At 31.6% G+C, this 24,773-nt stretch overlaps 1 protein-coding gene across 13 annotated transcripts in view; it reads right to left on the bottom strand.

Annotated features, from left to right (window-relative positions):
- The window catches only part of LOC147806650 (transcription-associated protein 1-like), a 70,598-nt gene extending 50,179 nt beyond the window's left edge, over nt 1–20,419 (bottom strand). For 10 of the 13 annotated variants that reach the window (XM_087149222.1, XM_087149218.1, XM_087149223.1 and 7 more), the window contains exons 1-5: nt 20,134–20,418; nt 15,335–15,465; nt 13,457–13,760; nt 6,048–6,131; nt 2,480–2,598 (exon numbers count right to left, since the gene is read on the bottom strand). The gene's annotated coding sequence lies outside the window, so the exon portion shown is untranslated. Of the gene's footprint in view, nt 1–2,479; nt 2,599–6,047; nt 6,132–13,456; nt 13,761–15,334; nt 15,466–20,133 lie in introns of all 13 variants that reach the window. The other 3 variants (XM_087149231.1, XM_087149230.1, XM_087149219.1) reach the window with 2 other exon arrangements.
- Between the last annotated feature and the right edge of the window lie 4,354 nt (nt 20,420–24,773).

Raw genomic sequence — 24,773 nt, 5'->3', positions numbered from 1 at the left:
AACAATCGTACCAAAGAGAAATCCTGGTGGGGCGGGAATTCGCATCGACTGGGATTCGAACTCAGTTCGCCTCACTGGAAGGCGAACGCTCTATCCCCGCAGTGAAACATCGGGATAGCCGGATTGGTAGGTCACTGGGCCCATGTCCAAGAGATCGTGGATTCGATCCCCGTCCACCGAAGACTACCCGTGTAGTAAATTGTGACTGATGCATGTTAAATTTGCCTCCTCCATATTTGCATAACAAATTATGCCTCTGGGGAGTTCCCTTGTCTTCTGTATTTCTTCAAAATGACAAGGATACGAATTTGAACATTAGTCGTCGTAAACCCAAAAACTGGGTCGGCTGTTCAACTACAGATATGAGAAATAAAACATCGGGAGCCGCGATGGCTCAGGAGAGCGTCCGCCTTCCAATGAGTGCTGACATGAAATATCCTCATTGGTGGATGGATCACGGGTTAGAGTCCTCTTGCCGTCAGGCTAACCGAGGGTGGTTCTCGTGGTCTTCCTCTCCATGTAACGCAAATGCTGGTTAGTTCTATCAAAAAATCCTCCATGAAGGCGCATTTCTCTTAATACTTGATCCGGAAGTTCCCTTGTCTTCTGGGTTTGGTTCAAAATGACAAGGCTACGTGGTTGAACACTAGCAGTAGTAAACCCAAAAATTGTTTCGGCAGTTCACCAACGGTTATAAAATAAAATATAATGTAACAAAATAATTTCTCTCTATGATGTAAGTGATATTTTTAAAACCATTTAATTTTTATTAATTTTATTTAAATTCCAAATCAACGATTTCAATGAAGCAAAAGTATTATCATTGTAAGTTTAAAATCATAGTTAGTAGTTTATTTGGTTTTATTTAAGCATTATATAATTTTTTAAAATTATTTTCAATATAATCACAGTGTAATAATCTGTAACGATACTTTTCCTGAGTACTAAAAGTTTTCTAGAATCATTTTAATTCATTTTCGTTTCATAGCAGCAAAGAAACTTAACATTGTGTTAAAACTACTCAAAATTTATATTCTGATTGACTTAAAACATAAATGTTTTGGGTAGAAGTTTTGTTAAATAGCTTCATATAATAATCTTGTGATTAAAAACCAATAAATTCTTTTTCTTACAAAAAATATTTTTTTAATTACTAATTAATTTTAAATATAACATATTTCGGTATGTTTCTAGCGAATGTGTTCGAAATTATACTGGATTCCCAAAGAACTTTGAAAAATTTGGCTTCTAAATTGGAAGACCACATCATCCTAAATGTGCAAAATATCAAAAAGTGGCATACTGTTACAAATAATAAAAATTTTATAATTTTTGATTTTAAAGTCATCTTATAAATCATTCAATCTAAAAATTTCATGGTTAAATTATAAATTATGTTGCATTTACTTCTCTTAATATAAATAAATATACATCATATAATATATGATATACCATCAAAGTTGGAATAAACTAATTTCTAAAATAAATAAAACGTTAGTCGTCCCTCTCCCTCCCTCAAAAAAAACCCCTTTTATCATACGTATATAGGTCAAAATTTGAGGCTATTATGAGAAAATTTGTTTTTCATGCAAATTATAGGAAATAAATCGCTCTCTTAAATAATTTAAAAATAATAAGTAAAAAAAAAGCATTCAAATGCCCAAATTCACCATTCTGATGTAGGTAGTCTTTGTTATAATTTAAAAAAAAGAAAAAAAATTCTGATGGGAAAAAATGAACCTAATTTTCGAACCTAAATGAATTTTTCGCATATTGAGATATTTTGAACTCGAAATATAATTTCCTACTACATACTGTTATTTACATGCTAATTATTACAAGCATCTTAAAAATCATCTAAAAGGGAGGGAGGTCTAAAATAATTTTTTCCGCAGTACATAAAAATAATTTAAAAAAAAAAGCACGAGAAATCTTAAATTCGAAACTAGAGACCCTTTCCACATTCGTGCTATAGATCATGCCCACTGATTCAATATAAATTTTAAAAAAATAAAAAAATTCTTAACGGTTTTGCTCTTTGGAAACTATATTTTTTTCTTCATTTTTAAAAAAAACATAAATCACGTTTGTAGCTCGTAATACCTGTTCTTGAACTTTGAAAAGTCCAGCTGTGTACTGTAAAGACATGACTCGCAGTAGAACACCGAAGTCAAGCCTCACTGGCTGCAGTCAGTAAGCGGGTGGGTGACAAATTTGATCAGCTTGCATAGCGACCGAGGGCGCGCGGTATCGGTTCTCGTTAAACTGTTCTACCGTAAAGTGCTCGACTTCGGGTGCAGATTGTTGGGCTACCTAAGCAGTGGTGCCATCTCCTCTGCAGAGGATTAAAATTGCGATAGCATGTCTTCGGATAATCCTATGGGATGTTTCCGGGACCGTCGCCAATAGCTCATCGTGCTATTGGCGACTTTAATAAAGTGCTTACCTTATTTTTGACAGGGATTTAAAAACCACAAACCTTTAGATGTAGACTCCCTGGTGGCGCAGTCGGTTCGAACATAGCTAGTCGAGAGCTTGGGTTCAGGGTTCGATACTGGCGTTCATCTTTACAGTCGCCCAACATGATGCACGTTAAATCTGTCATGAATAAAAATCCTCTCGTTAGTATGGTATAGAGGGGGGAGTATCTACTCAGGACCAGACATATCGTCTGACAAATTTACTTCGCTGAAGCTGTTAAATATCTTTATTTTATGTATGCAGGCTTTGTGAGCTCAAAGTACAGCTTAATAACCCTTTGTTAATTTAAGGAACAGATAGCTCAAGTTGGAGATATCCCACTAGGGAAAAAAACAGGATATGCTTGGAATAGTTTAAGGGATAGACCATCGACGTGGCTGGAAATGAAGGCATTTTTAGGAAAACACATGACTCGTTTAATTTAAAGAAAGAACCTGATATCTTAGTTACCAATCTAGTATTTTTTTAGGTAATTAAAAAAAATTCCAATTAGAAATGAGGAAACTTCCTCACATTCTTCGTTGAACTTTGTAGGGATGGTTTAACATAGTGTTTCCCAAAGTGGTCCTTATGGACCACCAGGGGTCCGTGATAAATAAAAACTAATCTAGGGGTCCCTGAACAACGTCAGGGAGTCTGCGCGAGGTTTAATATAAAATAATAAAATTGTTATTGGTTTTTATTACGAAGGAAATTAAGATAAATAAAATCGTAGCGATTTTTGCATCCTAAGTAAACTATAAATAAAGGTGGGTGCTTATAATTATTAGCAGTGGTTTGTTACAAATTAAACAGTTGATTTACAAATTTTCTTATATCTTTTGCTCCCTTTTTAAGAGATAACAGTATGAATGAGTCGAAGAAAAAACGCCGAAAATACAATGTTGAGTATTTAAAATATGTCTTTATTTCTTCACCAGGAAATTGTACTTTACCTATGTGCCTCCTATGTAATAAAACTATAACAAGTGATTCAATGAAACATTCCAAGCTTAACGAATAATTGATAAAAGTCCATAGTGATGAAAAAGATAAAGATTTAACTATTATTCAAACAGTCAAAGAAAAATATCTGAAAACACCGTCACTGCAACAACATCTAAGAGAGGTGACGATGGATTGCATGCTTCTCATAGTTTCGCATTTTTCTATATATTACATGATTGCAAAGTTCGGAAAGCCTCCACACTATTGAAGAACTTATTTTACTAGATGTAAGTGAGGTAATACTCACCGGGTTGCACAAACCAACTTTTAACATTGTAAAAATAATTCCACGGAGTAATAATAATGTACAAAGAAAGATTGATAATATATCTCAGTGCGTAGAAAATTCTTTACGCGAGTACTTAAAAATATCAGAATTTCTATACAGCTTGACGAATCTACTTATCCAGGAAACGAAGCTCTTACTTTTAGATTATGTAAGATTTGTAAAAGAATGAAAATTTTGCAAAGAATTATTACTTGCTAAATGTTTGGAAAGCTATACGAAAGGTGAAACGCTATTGATTGAATTAAAAGATATACCTTTGACTAATATCATTTCTGTAGCTACTGCCGGTGCTCCGGCAATGGTGTCGAAGATACCAAGGTTTTCTGGTTAACTTAAAACAAGCTGCAGCGAATGTATTTTCAGTACATTTGCCAAACTTAGCGAAAGTAATTTGAAACTACAAGATGAATAATTAAATTTAATCAAAACTAAAATCGTAAAACTGCGCTTGTTGCAAAATTTTTTCCGTATAAACAAAACTTGGGAAGAGAATATTGTTCTCTTAGTTTCAGTGCCGTAGGGAACCTCATCATAAAAAAAATAAATATAAATAAACGATTAGAAATTAGTGCTCACAAACATTGAGTCGGACATAATCAAATCTCATCACATTCATCCAAGTCTTTAATTTTTATTTTATTTTATTTTAAACAAAAGATAATGAATAGTAATAAAAGATAAATGATTTCAATAAATAGTTTTTCAACAAAATATTTTTTGTTTTTTAATTTGTAATTTTTATGCCGTTCATATATGCAATTTTTCACTTGGGGGTTCGTGGGCAAGTTTTGACTATAAAAAGGGATCCATGGGTCAAAAAAAGTTTGGGAACCACTGGTTTAACGTAACAGGTACTATTCAATGCTCCAATTTCAAGGGACGGAGCAGCTCTGTTCTAAAAAATTTTTGGAATCTTCATTTTTTATCCTGCCTTATCAGATTAGCTAATAAGTGTTCTTTAAATATGATCAATATAAATTAAACTCAAATGTCTTGGAGTTTCATCGTTACATATTTCTATGTAAAAATTGAATTTTCTGTTATTTAAAGCTCTGGTAGCAGAAGTGTAGAGTCATAACATCTTCGTATAAATTGGTAGGATATTTTCAGTTAAATTTTGCGAATTCTTTTGATAGCTTTAAGGAAATGCGAATTTGAATAAGGAATTTGTACTTTTATATGGATCAGACTTTTTTCGAATAATAAAAGACTTTGAAAGCTAATAAAAAACTCAGGCGCAACGGAAAGTATTTGCTGTTGTAATAAAACCATCTTGTATTATGAGGATGAAAAACAGTTGAGAAAACTTCATCTGAAGTATGCGCACTTTCGCCAGAAGAAAATTTTCTCTGTCGAGATTATCAATCTGGAGAATGGAATATTACGTTCGTGCAATAATGGAAAAGTAAGATTGAGATTTAATGATTTTGAAAAGGTCTTTTCCCAGCTCTTCAGCATTTAGAAAATGCTGAAGAAACTGGAAACTATTTGTCCAGGTTAATTAAATTTGGTCTATTGAACCTAGTCACAGAATTTTACAAAAAAGTTTTGAAGTTTTTGAATTCGTAAGTTTTAAAAATGCTTTAAAATTTAAGAAACTTTTAGTTTATCCAGTAAATACAAAACTTTTTAACTTTGGTAACTAAGTACAAAAGAGCTTTCAATGAATAAAAAGAATTAGATAAAATAACGGAATTTAGTTTGTTAACCTACTAATCTATAATGATAAAAATTCCCTAACCTTTGATGCAGATTAGACAATTTCCCTTTCACATATTTTTGACACTTGTAAAAATATGTTTGGTACATTTAATCATGAAAGCAATCTAATAGTTACTAAAAGTCTGTTAAATTATCTGAAATCTATACTGAAATATATAATCCAAATAGTTCTTTTTTATAGTCAGAAACTTGGTTATTGATTTTGTAAATTGATGAAATTTCTATGATGAATAACTATTTCGATCTGATTAACTGCAAATAAGTGTAAATTGTTTAGAAGTGAGCCGCGTTAGAATTTTAATTTATCAGGAAAAAAAAACTGGTATGGTTATGAAATAGAAGATGGCACAACTAATAAATAAGCTAAATATTTTGTTTTATTTTGACTTTTATACAATATATTGAAAAGTACAAAATATTTAATAAAAATAATGCGTCAAAGAGTTAACACTTTTAAGGTTAAACGGGTTACGGAAGATGTAAGCCATATTAAGAAATTTAGGATAATTCTCCACACTTAATTTTCCTCAGATATTTAGGAAACAATACTCTAAAAATATTTTCGTACCTGTTAAAAAGCTCTTTCATTCTTGCTGGAGAGGATAATTTTACTTTCGATATCTACTTGCTTGAATTAGATTCTCCACTTTAACTAGGAAAAACATTCCTTTTAAAAAGAGCAGATACTGACTGGTATAAAAATGCATCAAGTTCTTTTAAAACTAGTGACTTAATCTTAAACTGAATTTAGTTCTGACGACATTCACTTTAATAACCATCCGTAAAGCACAATTATTTACAGAAAAGTCCAACTAACATCCTAATAATTCCTTATTGCGAATTTTAAATAAAAATCACGATAAATGTATCCTCATTATCTGTAAGGTGGTAATTTAAAACTGAATTAACTTATTTCGGTGAGAAATAAACAAAAATTTATATACATAATAAATTAAAACCACTTTGTCTATCAAATATTTTTATTCAAAAGAACATTTTATAATACACATCTTTATTTAAGACTGCCTCTGGACATTACATGTTTAAAACTAATTTGTAAGTGAGAGTAACAACATCTTCCTTAATTTACATGGAGCTCTAATAAAATTTACAATGAAGTCTCATTAAAAATTTACATGAACTACATTAAGCTTTTGTCCTATTTACAGAACATTTTTCATAAATAGAAAAATTTTACACAACTTACTCATTTACAACAAAACATTTATATTGACATGGACTTTAAGTAAGAAATGAGCAGTGAGTTAAGAAACAGCAACTTTGCTATTTAGTTACACAATACAGAGTCAAAAATATTTATGATCCTCTATTGAAAATTCTCAAATCAAAAATATGTATCATTCATCACAAAAATTAACCTATATACATTTAAATTTTTAATTTACATTAATTTTATTTCTTTCTAAATAGTATATTACGCAAAAGAAATCAGAAAGTTAACACTAAAGATTTTACTTCAAATTTTCTCCTTCAACTAAAACTATTCCATTAGTTTGATAAATTTAAAAAAAATGTTTAAACTTTTATATATGAAAAGCAGATTTGCGCATTTAGTTTAATTTCTAGACTGCATTTTTAGATAAAACAGACACTACTTTCGCTTGAGGTTCCAAGTTATCAGTTTAAATTTTTCCCAGCTTTTAAATTACCAATTTCAAGAAATGGCATAGTTAGAAAAAAAATATTTCCAAAAATTTAGACTTTTTTTAAGAACGGAATTTTTCCCTTTCGGCTGGCGTTTATTAAACTCCCGAGGGCTTAGTGCTACTTATCTAATTTTTTGTTGAACATATGATCAATATAACGATTGAAGAAAGCTGGAAACTCTCGCTTTCGCAAAAGTCATTGCAGTATCATATTAAGAGTAAAAACTGAGTACATATTAAAAATTAACTAGTTTCATGTTCTTTAATCAATAGATACTTCCGTTAAAGATTTAAGGTCTCTTCACAGCACGAGGATACTGATCCACTACTAAAGAGTGCATGTGTGAATAGAGAAGTTCCGAAACGGCTAGACGAGTGTGAAGCATGACGAGAAAGCAGAACGGCCGTCCACCACTTCCACGTCATATTCCACGATAGTCTAGAATAAGGCTCCTATACTATCAGAGCTGACCTATCAAGCAATATTGGAGCAAACAAGTTAGCAAGTTAACGTTATGTTAGTATTAGTTATGTTATGTGCTTATGTTAGCTCTTTGCTCCAAAAATAAATGATAAGTCAGCCTGTCTAATTCAGGGGCTCTAGTCTAGAACATACCGATTCACACTTATGCTGCAGATCGATGTCCCCAAATTGCGTAGACCTACTATATCATCAACTATAAACCGCGCTTACAAGGCTGCACTTCATTCAGCTGTCTTATAATCGATGTCTTAATATTTACGTGCTATCAGGTTTAAATTTGGTTCTCTGCAATTATAAAAATGATACAGTTGCAATTTCGATATAGTATCTCAAGATTTATTTTGGTGTATCAAATTTTTATGGCACTCTACTAACAATGGCGTTACCATGTTTGTTTGTGTTGAGTTAAGTGGTACTATTTTTTAAAGTTTAATACCTAAAAGTAGATGAGAATTTCATATAAATTTTCCTTTTTGGAAAGTTAGACTTGAAAACAGTTCAGATTCCGAAAGGTAACATTTTGTAAAATATAACCCTGGTGTTCTAACATGATTGAATTTTAAATTGGTGTAAAAATTTCTAGCCTTATAACAATGTTTAGCTTAGGTTGAAACGTAAATGAATAAAAATTTTGAGATGAAATTTTAGGAATTTGCAAATCTGCATTACATATAATACACTCGTTTTAACTTAGACAAGCTTATTGTTATCTGTGTCATTTATTCTTATAGAAGTATTAAACGCATAAACATACCACGAGAATAAGAAAATTTTTCAAAATTTTACTGTAAAAAAGATTTAAAAATGAATAGATTTAGAAAATTAGTTTATACTTTACCTCGTGGATTTTTTCTTCAAATTGTCGATTCATGTTTATAACGGAAACTTTCATTCTCTGACTAAGAACCTATATTTTTTGCACTTTCGCACAGAAATGAGTTTTTTTTATCAAATCGATTTATTTGCAATAACTAGTTTAGTTTAAAAAATATGCGTCCGAGAGATTTTGAAATAATAATTTGATTCATTACATATTCACTTTACACTGCATCAAAATCAGATTTTTGAAACTTAAGTTAACATTTAAAAATTCTACTAAATACGCTGGTTATAATGTTTAAGACACGTAGGTAAATACACATATACAAAATATCTTTTGCATTTTATTAGAAACATATACACGTTGAAAGATTTATTTTATTTCTTAACTTATTTTAACATAGTTAATTTTTAAATTCGGATAAGTTGGATAAATCTCTTGGCACATTCTTTCACATTTTCGAACAGATTTAGACTTTTGATGTAATATTAAAATGTTCAAATTTTGTTGTCTAACTTTTATTTTAAATTTGTCATAAAGTAAATTCTAAAATTTGATTTGGATCTCGAAGGACGTTATGAATTATGTACCTATTTTCGAAATTATGAAAACTATTTTTTTATCAGATTAAGGGATTCTGTTCTGTAATGATTGTTAATTTATTTTTCAATTAAGCTCCACCATGCTTACTTCGAAAACTATTTTTTCCAATCAATACCCACTTTCCCAATTTTAGAGTAGCTTAAGTCAATTCTCTATTGGATATGTACTATTTTTTTTATGAAATTCCTCATTGCTTAATGCCTAGCAGCTATCGTGCATTATCCTTTAATAGCTATACACGTTAAAAAAGATACGAGTACTTTCCACGATGTTTAAAATCTGGGCGAACAACGATTTATGATGCGGATGGATGACTCCACATGTAAAACGTCGCTAACCTACAATTTTGATTCATATTGAGTCGAAACGAATTTATAATGAAACTAGTTTCAAATACGGGTTGACATTAAGAACAATCTTGCTTTTATAATCGCGAGAATTAATATCCCCTATGATTAGCTGGACTGCATTAAAGAAATTTAGGATTTTCTATCAACATTTATGACAAAAATAAGCCATATATACATAGTGGTCGTCATAGCGAGAATTAAAATTAGACTAATTTGCTAAAATGAGTATTCTCCGTAACTAACCCGAAGTTTACCAATTTACATCGTTAAGTTCAGCAGCGGTAGTAACCGAACAGTAAAAGTCAGAAATTAAATGAGCAGAGGCTTAATACGCAATATAAGAATATTTTCTTACAGCAATGCGTACAAGTGACCCGAGAAGTTCCGAAACGGCAGAACGAATGTGAAACACAAAGAAGCAGAAAGGCAGTCTACCACCTTTTCGCTGGGTTTCATACTTGTCCGGACGTTACGGAACCATTCGCTTCAATTATACCCACTTTCTGTTACAGAACAAAGTCCCAATATTGCACAGAAAATTAACGAATCTCAATTTCAGCAACGGCACTCGAGTTAAACAGACTTGTGCCTGCCTTAGCGTTTTGAGAACTAAACTTTACAAAAATTCCAAAGCTTATATTTGCTTAAATGTCAGATTCGAAATGACTCTTCGCATCAAACTAAGATTTATTGTTTTATAAATTAAATTTATGCACTAAATGTATCGAGATTTTGTCACATACTTGCTAATTAATTTTGTATTGCATTGTTCTGCCAACTCGTTAAATTATGAATTAAGTTTTCTACGTAACTTCGTAGACCTGAAATATCACTCAACTAGGCCAGTCAGGCTCAGGAATTTAACATTTGGAGCCCTGTATCCACTAAACAAATTTTATAGCTTGTGATAACTCTGCGTAAGAATTAAAATTTCGGGAAAAATTTCAGCCATAAGTCTTTTTACAAACGTTTCTATGTTTGATCAAACCTTACAACCAACCTTAAATTGTATTACAAGTAGACAATATTCTGCTCTCTTATTGGTATTAAAATAGCGAACATTTAAAAAATGCCCGAAATAACATACGAGACTGTTTCAGGGTATTCAGATTATTGTTTAGGGTTTGTTTAATAGGAGAGACCTACAAAAACAAAGCTGGCAAGTTTAATTTTTATAAGTTTTTGTATTTTTTTAATTTCAGTTTCCTTTAGAATAACTGGTACAGGCATTTCAGTCTTAGTAAAATTCACTAGTTATTGTAGAATGTCTACAGATTTAATTTGTTTTTAGTTTAAAAAGTACTATTTTCACTCAATTTAAAATAGATACACGTTTTTAAAACTCCTCTGTCGATTTCTCTAATAATGTCCCGTTTACAAATAATTTGTTTAATTTATGCAAATTTCAAAAATTTTATGCATTGAAACAAGACAGGATTTTAGTAAAATTTACACTTTCTTTTAAAAATCTCTACATATTTTCTGCATCATTTTACTATTGCACAACTTCAGTTATACGAAATGCTATCTCGTAATTAAGAAAAACTTCAATAACTTATACTGCGTAATTATGCCCCGTTATTTAAACTTACTTAGCAGCAGAGTCCATGAATTAATGTTTTATGGTTAAAATATATGTTATAGTTAGTCGTATGTTAGTAATTAGCTAGAATTAAGTGAAATAATGAAATAACGTGATGAATGAATAATATGAATGACGTGAACGTGAATATGAATGAAGTGAATATGAATGCATAACGAAATTCCTTAAACATAAACTGCTTTAAATTTGCTCATCCAGGCATAATTGCATTAAAAAAAGGGAACTAAATTTCAATTTTAATCTTCCAAATTTGTTTACTTTTTGAAACTACGACTAGATATAGCTTTAGCATTGAAGCTTTTCAAAAATTTAAAACATCCTTTTATCACGCGCGGTGTTTATAGCTGGCTAGGCATAACTAAATTGACCAAATCATCCGTAATAAATATTATTTAGTGTTGAAACTTCCAATCGAACAGATTTTACTCGAGTTACTTTTGAACACTGAATGAATACCACTATAAATATTTAGAGGAAAAGCAAATCGAGGCATATCTATTTAAGGAATTTCGTTATACAAAATAGACTCTGCTGAGAAATAAGATTAAAAACGAAACTAGTTTTGCATAAACCCACAAGTCTATTTATAAAAATATATCGAGCGTATTTAATTAGAAATATAATTCCAGTTTATCTTAAAGAATTACCTGACGAAGTTGAAATATTTGTTCCTACCAAATTTCTTCCTCAATTCATATTAGGTGAGAAAACATCAGATTTTAACTATAGATAATTCAAAAAATTTCCGCTCTACCAAAATCTAGCAGTTTTTTCCCCCAGAGTTACGAAATGCGAAAGTTTTTTTGCCGAAATGTATACTTCTGAACAATAACTTTATTGTTTAGTTTTTATTTTTAAATTTTTTTTTAACAGTTTCGTTCTTAGACTTCTATTTGATATAGAGTACATTAATTTTTTTTAATAGAATACGTATAATTGTTATTGCCCATATATACTACATAAATGCTTGACAAATTATTAATTTCTTTGTTTAGAGGAATTTATATTTATAAATACGTACATAAAAATACGACGACAGACTAAATTGTGAAGTATTAACATGTCAAATATACAGCATTTAATGTTTTTATTAAAGTTCACTATAAGGCGAAAAGAAACGTTAAAATGTAGTGCTATGACACGTGATAGCTAGCCGTGAGCTTTAAGTGTTTTAAATAATGTAAGCGGTAATTACACAAACAGATTCTGAATTGTCCGATAAAATTTTTTTATTTGGAACAGAATGTGTTACCTTAAATATTAAAATTTGTACTGAATAACAGTACACTGACGAGGCGGGATTTATTAAAAAGTATTTTATTAATACCGTGCGTTTTATTTAGGTAGCCCTAAATATGCAATATTGTATGTTCTAGTTCTTTGGTTTCCAAGCATCTCGATACCTCAAATACTTTTCAACTTTCTAATTTTAAAGATTGTGTATTCAATAAACTATTCCGGTTTTTCCCTGTACTCTTGAATTTTACATTGAAATAAGTTTAAGAGTTTATTTAGTATATTTTAATAGCCGGCAGTTGAGCGATCAATTTTATAGATTAGATAAAAATTTTATTAAATCATTAGTTTTAAAGTTTGGCCTAAACTCTTATATTACGTGTATTCTAAGTCGTAGATATCATTTTAAAATTAGTATATTTACTTCAACTGATTCTCAAATAATGCGATAACAATCACGCATCTGAAAATTTGGTGGAGATTTATTGAAAAATATATAATTAGTATTATACCAAAATAAAATTTTATATTAAGCTTTCTTAATTTAAATATGTTTTGTTTGAGAATCGAAAGCCAAGTAATTTAGTTTAATTGCCGTAATTTAATTTTCATTTCAAATTTAAACTGGCACTCTCAAGGAATCAATTTTTAAAATTACAACTTTACATTTTAGCTCTTGTACTGGACAACAGTTTGAAGACAAAACAAATAAATCGAAATTAGTTTTTATTCGTTGAAAGTTAATTCTCATAAGTATTCTAGGTTTATTTTTAAGACATAAGTCATAATTTATTAAGAGCACTAGCTAACAATAAGCTTGTCTTAAAACGTTTTGATACTTAAGTGTACGTATACATACACTTCGCAGGATAAATGAAATACTTAGTGTCCGCAAATTCGACGCACATTCTCTAAGACTTTAAATTTAATTTATGATATTTAATGGATAAACAATTTACTATTAAAATAATTCATGAACAAAATTTTGGATATAATAAACTTTAGATCAATTCGATTAATTATATTTAAGAAAAATCTTAGAAATAAATTTACTTTATTACTGAGTACTCTTAAATTGCATGCACGGAATTGAAAATATGGATTTAGATTTCGCAAAAGACAATATGTAGCTTAATTCTTATTAAAAAAATTATATTTAAATATTCATATAATACAAGTGTGGAATTTCCATATTAGAGAATATAAAAATAAACCTTTTGAGTCGAGGAAATAAGGTAGGTTTAACTCTTCAGTTCGGTCATGGCAACAAAAGTCAATCATTTTGGCACACATGTTTATCACGGTAACTAGGTCGGTAATCAAGCTGATCTTGGTACACATTGTTCTCATGACAACTAGGTCAGTAATTGAGGTCATCTTGGCACACATAGTTATCACACTAAGTAATCGAGGGCATCTTGGCACATGTTTCCTATGGCAACTAGGTCCGAAATGGAGATCTCGACAAATAGGGTCCTTAAGAGTTACTATACGTCGTTGAGGTATCCAGTACAAAGCCTAGTTATAAAAATAAAAATGTCCTTACTTTCACGGTAAAATTAGACAAGTCTTTTAGTAAGAGTGTTCGATATCAGTGCGTCGAATCAAGTTTTATAATCATTTACCAAGCTAATGATTCGTTTCAACCCCTTCGTTTGTAAGCTTTTGAAATTGATATTTTTGTGAAATGGCCATAATGATCACATTAGTACAAACATTCAATTCCTACTCACAAGTCCTCTGCACTTTCCAAATCACTGGAGTAAAACACAAGCATTTATTAACAAACGCAGACAAAGTTAAAATGAAAATCCCCGAGTCTAACGGTGCAGTCGAAATTTTAAATTACTAAAAATTTTAAAATCACCACGAAAGTAAGTGAAACAGCTTTCATGTATGCATGGGGAATATTGCATTCGAAAGGTAATTAGAGTTGAAATTATTTGGTGAATGACATTGGGCCGAATTCATTAGCCTCCCAATAGTTATAAGCAGATTAAATCAGTAGACGTTAAAATCCTACACCCCCCCCCCCCACTAAGAAACTAAAAAGGTGAAATAAGTTTTAAACGTAAGGAACAATGTTAACGCAATTAACTTCTGCCCTAACGAGTTAAAAAATTAATACATTTGAAAAACTTACCTAGCTTATTTAAAATGATGCTTACCTCAACGATGCTTACACACTGTCCAGTCCACACCCCTCTCTCTTCCCCTTGGTAACATATACGAGAAACCCCAAAACATTTTTAATTAGAGGAAGCCAAGTTTTCATAAAAATGAAATTCCCTTAAGGTATGCGACTAGTTTCAACATATTTTTACAAAGACTAAATTTAACTTGTTAGCAAGAATCCGAAAATTAAAAAGTATATTTCAAAACAAATTAGTTCAAAAACCAAATTTTCCTTGCCATACTAAATCCTCGACAACAAATTATAATTCATAAAATTCAATATAATTTCTCTAGATTAGTGTAATTACGTGTGTTTTGAACTGAAATCTTTAAAAAAATATTTAGGAATATTGAATCTTCAAGAAAAATTTTAAATACACTAAGAAATTCACTCAAACCCTAGCTTTTAGTGCAAATAATTGACAACATACAAATCTACAAATAATCTCAAATTCTATAATAAACTGATAAAAAATCTTAATATAGACGCTTAGAAAATGAGTACTTTAACGTTCATAAAATTCATTTTCGTCCTCTGAATAAATCTAAAATATAATTTAATGAAATGGAAAGGTTAAAATACTCTAAACGTTACAAATAAAGTTTCGTTTTTAAGAATCTACTTCCGACTCCATTTGTCAGCACACGAAAAAACTACTATAACTTAATTCTAAGAATCTGACAAAAAGTTATGTTTTGGCCAATTAAACCATGTTCAAACATTAATGAAAAATTAAAATTTTCGTCGAAATTTCTCCTTTTTATCCAGTTTGATATCCGAGTAATTTGATTTTTGAAATAGTTTAGAGATTGAATTATAAAATATTTTACACACTAATCAAATGCTGTATTTGAGTTTAAATACATTAAATAAATTATATTAAACAATTACTCGATCAGATCAAAATAATTCTTACCAATCACTAAACTTCCAGGTAAATAATCAATATTCTGCTCTAGGGTATATTCTTTCAAACTAGCATAATTTACTTCCTGTGGTAGAGTATCAAACATCAATTTCAAGGAAATCACGGTAGCTTCTTGGATTCTGCAACAAAGACAATTTAATTAAAAAATAACCGTTTAATATGGTTATGTTTTATTAGTCAAATATTTAACTAATCTAAATTGCCCAAGGAAGTCATTTTGACTGCTTTTTAATTTCAATTAGAAAAACAATGATCACACAATTTCTTAGAATTTTGTAACTTTTAGTACAACATAAATTTTTCTCTTCTTGTTCATATTTACTTATAACTTGTTATACAACTGTAAATAGTATAGAAATAATAAAAATTAATTTTAAAACAAATTTCTTTACACATTAAATGACTGCATTGTGCAAGAATAACCAGACTGCTTTCGGGCAATATAGATATATACTAAGTTTCAGTTTCTCTAGTGTTAATAATGCTGTGCGCACAGAGTCCTAAGAACAACGGCAAAACTATTTTAACCCCCCTGAAAAGGTATCGCACTAAAAAAAAAAAAAACAGGTAATAATTTAAATCTACCTTTTTTTAAATGCAAATATATTGTTTAATTATAACTTAGTATAATATTGTTAATTTCATAAATTTAAAATGACCTAAAACTTATAGCTAAGTTTTGTTTGAATAACACTATTTTTGACCGAATATTTTCCTCAAAAAAACTTGTGCCCATTAAATATAGTAGCTGTTAGTTTAGGTTTTGGTAGCCTTGGTGGTAGAGTGGATGTCTTTGGTTTTATACCCAAGGGCCACTCTAAACGTTTTGGGCATACAAAACATTTGTTGAAGACAAAAAATTGTACCTGAAGTAAAGTTAATGAAGTAATGTTTCATTTCTTTGCAAAATTTGACCAGTCCCACGCAGTGGTTTGATCGTAATTACACGGTTTCCAGTAAAAAAACCGAAGTCAAGGATCACTAGCTGCTGTCAGTAAGCGGGTGGGTGACCACTTTGAAAAGCCTTTGTAGGGACCGAGGGTGTGCGGTATGGGTCCCTGTTAAGCTGTTCTACCGTAAAGTGCTAGACTTCGCGTGGTGGTCGTCTGGCTACCAAAGCAAGAGAGTCATCCCCTCAGCAGAGGATCAAAATTGCGATTGCATGTCTTCGGATCATCCTCAGGGATGTTTCCCAGACCGTAGCTAATTGCCCATTGTGCAGCTCTAGTGCAACTTAAATAATGTACCGTACCGTAAATCTGCAGACATTTTCAAGCTACAGACACTTCGTATTCGTAAGTTTACCATTTATCAAACATTTCGCACTAACCTTTCACTGAGAGGCTTGTTGGTATGATTAAATGACCAATCAAAATATGATCCCTACAAAACATTAACTTAATATAACACATGACTATCCCAAAATTATAGCGACATTTATATCAAAACCTGAAGTTGAATATTAAAGTTTTTATAAACCAAATATGTAAATTTCCGCTAAAAAAATTAAACTTTTTATTATAAAAGTTAAACCAATGATTATAATTAGGTCAATATCGATGCGCCTAAGCAAAAGCCATCGTGAACTTTTAAACAAATGTTCCAGTACAATGAACATCAGATATTTAAATTTTCGATTTGTAAAAAACAGAAGAACAATCCTAACTAAAACAAATAGAAATATTTTAATTATTTTAAATTTGCTGCTTAATACTGCATACTTATGACTAATGTATCACTAATATTAAACTAAAGTTCTGAAAAGAAAGAATTTAAAGACTTAATATTTTTGTTCATTTTAAGACAATTCTCACTTTAGTCCAAATTTTCGAATGACATTAACTGTTTAGAATTTTAAATCAGTATACTACAGAAATCATGAAAAATTGCTTGATACAGATAGTTATCGAACACAATTCCATATTGGTTCCATATACAAAAATATTAACATATCACTAGCTTAAAATTATAAAGACATTTATATCAAATCCTGAAATTCAATGTGAAGGTTTTTATGAAACGAATATGCAGATTACTTTCCCCCAAAAAAGAATTAAAATTAAACTTATAAAATTTAAACCAAAGATTTCAATAGCCAATACCGGTGTGTCTAAGCAAAAGCGATCGTTAACTTTTAAACAAATGTTCTAGTACATTGAACATAAGTTTTTGAAATTTTCAACTTTTAGAAAACAAAATATTTAGATTTGTTTTAGTTAGGATTGCTTTTAAGTTTGCTGCTGAAAATTTTATACTTATGATAAGTTCTAAGATTAGTTCGGTGCAGCATATTTATGCCATTAAATTAAAGCCTCAAATTTTGAAAAGAAAGAATTTAAAGACTTAATATTTTTGTTCATTTTAAAACAATTCTCAATTCAGTCCAAATTTTCGAATGACATTAACTGCTCAGAATTTTAAATCAGTTTACTACAGAAATCCTGAAAATGGCTTGATACAGATAGTTATCGAACACAATTCCATATTGGTGTTCGCAGCTTAGCTAAATTGGGCTGCGATGGAAACTTGAAGTAAGCTATAACCTCCCGATTAGAAATACCTTTTACAAATTTGCAATGCTGTACGCATTTAAATATCACGAAAAAACAAATGAAATTAAAATTAGCCAACAATCATTGCAAAACCTTTAGTACACATCCAGTAAATTATATACAACAATCTGATTTTATGTTTCAGTGTGATGATATTTAACATATTTAACCGAAATTAACAAATAGTTTTCAGATTTTAATGCTTTGGGGTAAATGCTCTATTAAAATACAGTAGAATCTCCCTATAAAGAGAGATTTTTAATCTGAAAGTTGCGCAACCCTTTAATGTTTTCTATACTAATAGATCAACTTTCTAATTTTCATAAATTTCAAAGAAAGTTAAGAGTTAGAATCTCTCAACAAATATATTATTCACCTCAGGAATTGCACAATTGAATTAGGAACGAAGTTTTCCGACAAAATAATAATTAAAGGAAAAACTTATTTTACAGCAATCCTGCATTTCGTATTGATTTACTTTCAATTAAGAGACATTCATTTGAATTTATTGCTGAAAGTTGAGATCATTTGCACAACTGAAAACAAGCTACTTAACTGAATAACGAAATTAAACGGTGTTATCTGGTCCAAGGTCTGGAAAACAGAAGGGGAGCAAAGATACCAAGATTTACAAGGGTTATTTAACAATAAAAATTCTGTGCAATTAAATGTTTTCTATTTAGGTTGACTGGAAGGGGAAAATAAAATTTAAAAAATGCTGTGCTATGTCACGTGACAGCGAGTCTTAAGCTTTAAGGGTTTTAAATAATGTAAGCGGTAATTAGACAGATTCTGAATTGTCTGATAAAAATTTTGATTTGGAACAGAATGTGTTACCTTAAATATTAAAATTTGTTCTGAAATAACGGTACATTACTGACGAGGCGGGATTTATTAAAAACTGTTATTTTATTAATACCATGTGTTTTATTTAAATAACACTAAATATGCCATATTGTATGTTCTAGTTTTTGGTTTCCAGACATCTAGATACCTGAAATAGTTTTCTAATTTTAAAGAATGTGAATTCAATAAATTGTTTTTCATTGCACGCTTGAATTTTACAATGAAACAAGTTTAAGACTTTATTTAGTAAATTTTAATAATAGCAGACAAAATTGAGATATGAGCAAAAATTTTATAAATTAGATATAAATTTTATTGGATCATTTGTTTTAAGGTTTGGCCTAAACTTTTATGTATTTATGTAAAAGTGAATTTTAATCGTAGACTATATTTTGAAACTAGCACATTTACTTCAACAGATTCTCAAATATTGAGATAACAATCACGCATCCGAAAATTGGTGAAGACTTAACGAATATTTAATTAGGAAAATACCAAAATAAAATTTGATATTAAGTTCTATTGATCTAAATATGGTTTGTCTGAGAATCGAACGCTAAGCGTTTTAGTTTAATTCCCGGAATTTAATTTTGATTTCAAATTATAAACTGACACTCTCAAAAAAAAAATCATTTTCAAAATTACATCTTTACATTTTAGCTGGTGTACCGGACAACAGTTTGAAGCAAAAACACCGCCGGCTAAAAGTTGAAACCATTTGCTCAACTGCAGCAAGCAAACTACTTAACTGAATAACTAAATTAAACTGTGTTACCTGGTCAAAGAAAAGAACAGAAGGGGGTCAAAAGACACTAAGTAGTATGGGAGTTGTGAAATATAAAATCTGAGAGATCTAAGAACCTAACTTGATTGCAAAAGACATTTTCTTTTACCAAACTAAAGCTTATGCAAGTTAAATTAGTTTAGGAAATGTTGGTATACATTAATCTTTATTAAACTGTTAATCATAAATAGTTCAAATTAGTGGGATTAAAAATATTTAGAGTAAAAAAAAGTTATGCAACTCAGTTTAACATAGCGAGTTAATACCGTTGTATGAAATATACATACGTATACAAATTTATAAATATACGATATTTCTTAATATTGAGAGGGAATTACAGTTTTAAACAAAAACGAGCTTCGAAAATTCAATATTGGGGAACACAAAATTTTAAAAATTACGTTTAGTATTTGTTAGTTTTATTTTAATCATGCTCAAAAAATACGACGAAAAATATTTTTTAAAATTATCCAAGTGAGTCAATTATTAATACAGGTATACTAATCTTTTTGAAAAAGTAATCACAAATTATGGAGAATTAAAGCGTACCACTAATAATCACGAAAAACTTAAATGCAAAAAGTATAAAAATTAGAAAAACTTACTTTAAAAAAACATCAAGAGAAAAGTCATATATAAACGAGCATATTGGTAATAAACTTATTGCTTGAAGATCTTTAGAACGAAACTAAGTCTTTGGATGAAGGCCTTGAAGAAAATTTCAGGGATAAAGGTATCCATCCTAGCATTAATAATTAGACTAAACCCACAAGACTACAATTTACAAATAACACAGTTCGGAGACTTTCGGTCGTTGTAGTGGAACTGGGCGTACGGCCCTTACAGTTCGGAGACAGGAAGAGCTCATTCGATACCGACCGTGCCTCTTATTTTATATCCCTTAATGTAGATAACGATTATTTTCTATCAAAGTTGAGTTGAGTTGATGATGTGGTAGGTAAGTGTATTATTTACGTCACACTAGAGCTCCACCATGCATTATTAACAACTGTCTTTGAAACATCTCTGAGGATGATCCGAGGTCATGCCATCACCATTTTGATCCTCTGCCACTCTCGCTTTGGTGGCCCTATAACCATCGTGCCAAGTCGAGCACTCTCTGTACGGCAGTAGTTTAACGGGGACCTCACATCTTCGGCCCTACGAGTTTTGATCAAAGTGGTCACCCACCCGCTTACTGATCGCAGTCAGTGATGCTTGACTTCGACGTTCTCCTGGGAACCGTGTCTTTACGAACAATCCACTGCGGGACTCAAATATTTGAATAACTGAATACGGAATAAAGTATAACTGAAGAAAAATCAATCATAGATAAATTAATAGGCTAGTACAATTAAATCAAAGAACGGGCAATGTGCCTCTAATTTCGAAAGTAAAGTTATTCAAAATGCAGGTGGACATGAAAACCTAATGTAACATGGTTACGATTGGAATCGAACCTACAAAATTCCACGCTTAAGTGTTTTGTAGTAGACAAACTTTCATAAGCACTATACAATTTACACATTACTTTATTCTTTACATGATTTATAGGATATTAGATTGCAACTACTAAGGTTCTTCGTGATGAGCAATTTAAACCAACAGCATTCTCTGTCGCAACTTGGGTCCCGCAGTGAAATGATCGTAAGGACTACGGTTTCCAGCAGATCATCGAAGTCAAGCATCACTGATGGATCTCGGTCAGTAAGCGGGTGGGTGACCACTTTGATCATCCTGCGTAGGGACCATTGAGTACGGTATCGGTCCCCGTTAAACTGTTCTACAGTAAAGTGCTCGACTTCGTGCTTCCAAAGCAGGGGAGTGGTCACCTCTGCAATGGATCAAAAATTGCAATGTTATATGTTTGGATCATCTGCCGACTAGTTAGCGTGCCTGACTGCGGAGCCGATAGTTGTGAATCCCGCTCAGGGCATGGATGTTTTATGCCCTTTCTTCTGTGTGATTGTAGCCCGCCCTATAAACGGGTTTGTGGCTATATGACGTGGGCGACGCTACTCCAACGCCGTGGCTTAGCCATAGGTGCTCACAGGGTAACGATAAGAGAGTAGCAATTCTGGCATTTCTGAGGCCATTGGGAAATAGATCCTAGTGCCAGCCATTGACCAAAAAAAGTGTGTGTTGGATCATCCTCAGGGATGTTTCCCAGACCGTGCCCCATTGTGCAGCTCTAGAGCGACGTAAACAAAGTACCCAAAAAAAAGTACTTGGAGATATTGTTGTAGTTCATTTACGTCGCACTAGAGCTGCACAATGGGCTATTGGCGACGGTCTGGGAAACATCCCTGAGGATGATCCGAAGACATGCCTTCACAATTTTGATCCTCTGCAGAGGGGATGGCATCCCCGAATCGGTAGCCCGACGACCTGCAAGCAAAGTCGAGCACTTTACGGTAGAACAGTTTAACGAGGAAACATACCGCACACCCTCGGTCCCTGCGCAATCTGATCCAAGTGGTCACCCACCCGCACACTGACCGCAGCCAGTGATGCTTGACTTCGGTAATCTGCTGGGAACCGTGTCTTAACGATCAGTCCACTACTTGGAGTTATAAATGAAAAAGAAAGTCACCGGTTTTATTACTTTATTGAAATTACATATATTTGCAGGCTTGTTTTCTTAATTTAGGCTTCTAAACCAATGTAAAGTAGGGCAGATAGAACAATTTAGATAAGGACATCACAAAGAATACATCCAGGGTTATGGCGGGATTCGGACCCGCCACCTCCACGCTTCACACTGCTTTCGGCGGGCAATACCGCTAGGCCAGGGAGGCCCCGAAAGTCACCGGTTCCGCCTTCAAAACCGCTCACACTCATTGTGTTTAGCGCTTACAATTGAACAGCGTGTAAGGGATTCATAGAGGTAAATTCCACTTCAAATTTAATGTCAACAAAAACAAAATGCTAATAAGCATTTGCTGAATTAAATTATAATTCATATAGAAGAATACATTATATTTAATATGAAACAAATTTTAAGTAAGAAACCACTAAGAAAGAGTAAAAGTTGAATTAGATTTATGTTGAAAATCTACTGTCTTCTCTCCAACTGTCAGGGCTCATATCTACATAAGGCTAGTTTTTTTTTGGGGGGGGGGTGAAGGAGGGATTGCTTTAATTTAAGTATTTGCTTGTTGATCTTTAGAGAAGTATTACAAGTATTTTTCACTGTCCGTCAGGCCTTGGGATCTGCCGTTTTTATTGGGGATACTTCCGTGTCGTGATCTGCCAGGCCAACTACAGTCTCCACAGTGTCAAATTGATTTTTTTTTTATAAAAAGAAGAAAAAAAAAAGCCTGTAGATGGCCACGATGCCGGGGATGGCTCTTGCCGGGGATGGCCACGAGTTATTCCCGTCGAGTTGGTCTCTTCCTGTGGTTTTTTAAATTTTTTTTTAGTTTCTCGCTGGCTGCTGCCCAGAAGATGGCAAGACTTGGCGATTATTCTACAGTAGATCACGATACGGAAATCTCTCCTTTCTATTTTTCCCTTTGACCAATAGAAGCAATTTTTAATACTGACCGGTTAGTATTAATATTAACCGTATCTACCACTTTAGCCGTAACACATATACAATGAGGCCTAATGCAATATAAACCGTTTAATAACATTGACCAAATTTCACTGGTTATTATTGTTAATAACCGGTTAAAGTGAATAATTTGAGATATTTCTCACTTTGACCAAAAAAGCGGTTGTTATTAAAATTGACCTGTTATAGTATTAATAATAACCTGATTTATTACTTTAATTGTAACATATGCACAATAGATTATTAGAATTAAGGGAGTAAATTTTCACGAAAATGTAGGAGTTCATCAATGTTTTTTATTTATTTATTTTTGCCATTTTTCCCATTAACTACACCCATATTCAGGTTGATTTCCACTATTATTTATAAAAAAATAATGCAATTAAGGGAGAAAAAAAATTAAAAAAAAAAGGGAATAATGGAAAAAAATCGAAAATAAACGCTTTATCAATATGAATTTGGTTTCCAAATACTATAGTTTTAATTTTTAGGCAAGTGGAATGCTGTTTTAATTTCAGGACAAGTTGAAATGAGCAAGCTCAGATAGCAAAACTATCTGAAAAGCACTTCTGAGGGTTCGCTATCGACAACGAGTATTAAACGTAGCTAACGTATATAACATAAAATGAGTTATTTTAAGTCAAAGTGCAATATTGTTTGCGTCGCATAATTAGTTTAGTGAATAGTATTAGATCTGATGGATTTTCTAATGAAATTCTGATCTTTTGATTTCTTATGAATGCGAATAAACTATGTGTTTGTTTTTTATTTCATAACCGTCGTCGAACATCAGACCCAGTTTTGGGTTTACGACTACTGACGTTCAACACCGTAGCCTTGTTATTTTGAACCCAATCCAGAGGACAAGGAAACTCCTGGATCAGTACCCCCAGAGGTTTGATTTGTTATCGGAACATGGAGGACTTTGTGACTAGACAGATTTAACGTGCACCAGTCACCATTTACTACGCGGGGAGTCACCGCGAGACGCTCAGTGGAGATCGAAATCATGACCTCTTGAACATGGGTCCAGGGCACGACCAGCCAGGCTAGCCTGGCCTTATGTCTTTGTCTACATTTCTGATCAGTTTTGATGTATTTAAATTATAAATTTGTGCTTTTTTTAACGAATATCAGCATGTATCAACAAAAATTTACCGCTCAATTAATCCGTACCTCTGAGGAGTGGACAGCAGTTTCTGGAATTGGCAAGTGGAATCTTTAATAAAATGTCATGTCCATATATGGCAGTACTTTTACTTTCGTTACTTGTACCGCCGGTACAAGTAAAAAGTACGTACTTTTACTTGTACTTCGTTACTTTTTAAATTTAGTACTTTTACTTGTACTTTCGTTACTTTTTTTGGGAAAAAGTACAAGTATTTGTAACGGAAATGTCGAATGAAATCGTTACTTTTTATAAAACTCGGTGAGCTTTCTAAAAAAAAAAAAAATTAAAAAAAAAAAATGCTGTCAAAATGCAATTATTTTGCAAAATGAATAAAAATCTTAGTTAGGAAGTTATTTTCATTCATTTTATTCATTTTCGAGTTTTATGCTTCTGTTTAATACATTTTAAATAAAAAATGTTGGATTTTGTTATTAAGTTTTTCAATTTTCTTTTTGAACTCACTAATAACACATTTTTGTCTTAATACATTTTTTACTAAATACATTTTTACCTAGTAC

This window comes from Parasteatoda tepidariorum, chromosome 8 (genome assembly GCF_982258835.1).
Source record: "Parasteatoda tepidariorum strain Cologne lab strain chromosome 8, Ptep-v5.0, whole genome shotgun sequence".
In the NCBI taxonomy this organism is placed as follows: domain Eukaryota; kingdom Metazoa; phylum Arthropoda; class Arachnida; order Araneae; family Theridiidae; genus Parasteatoda; species Parasteatoda tepidariorum.
This window is presented reverse-complemented; position numbering and strand designations above follow the sequence as displayed.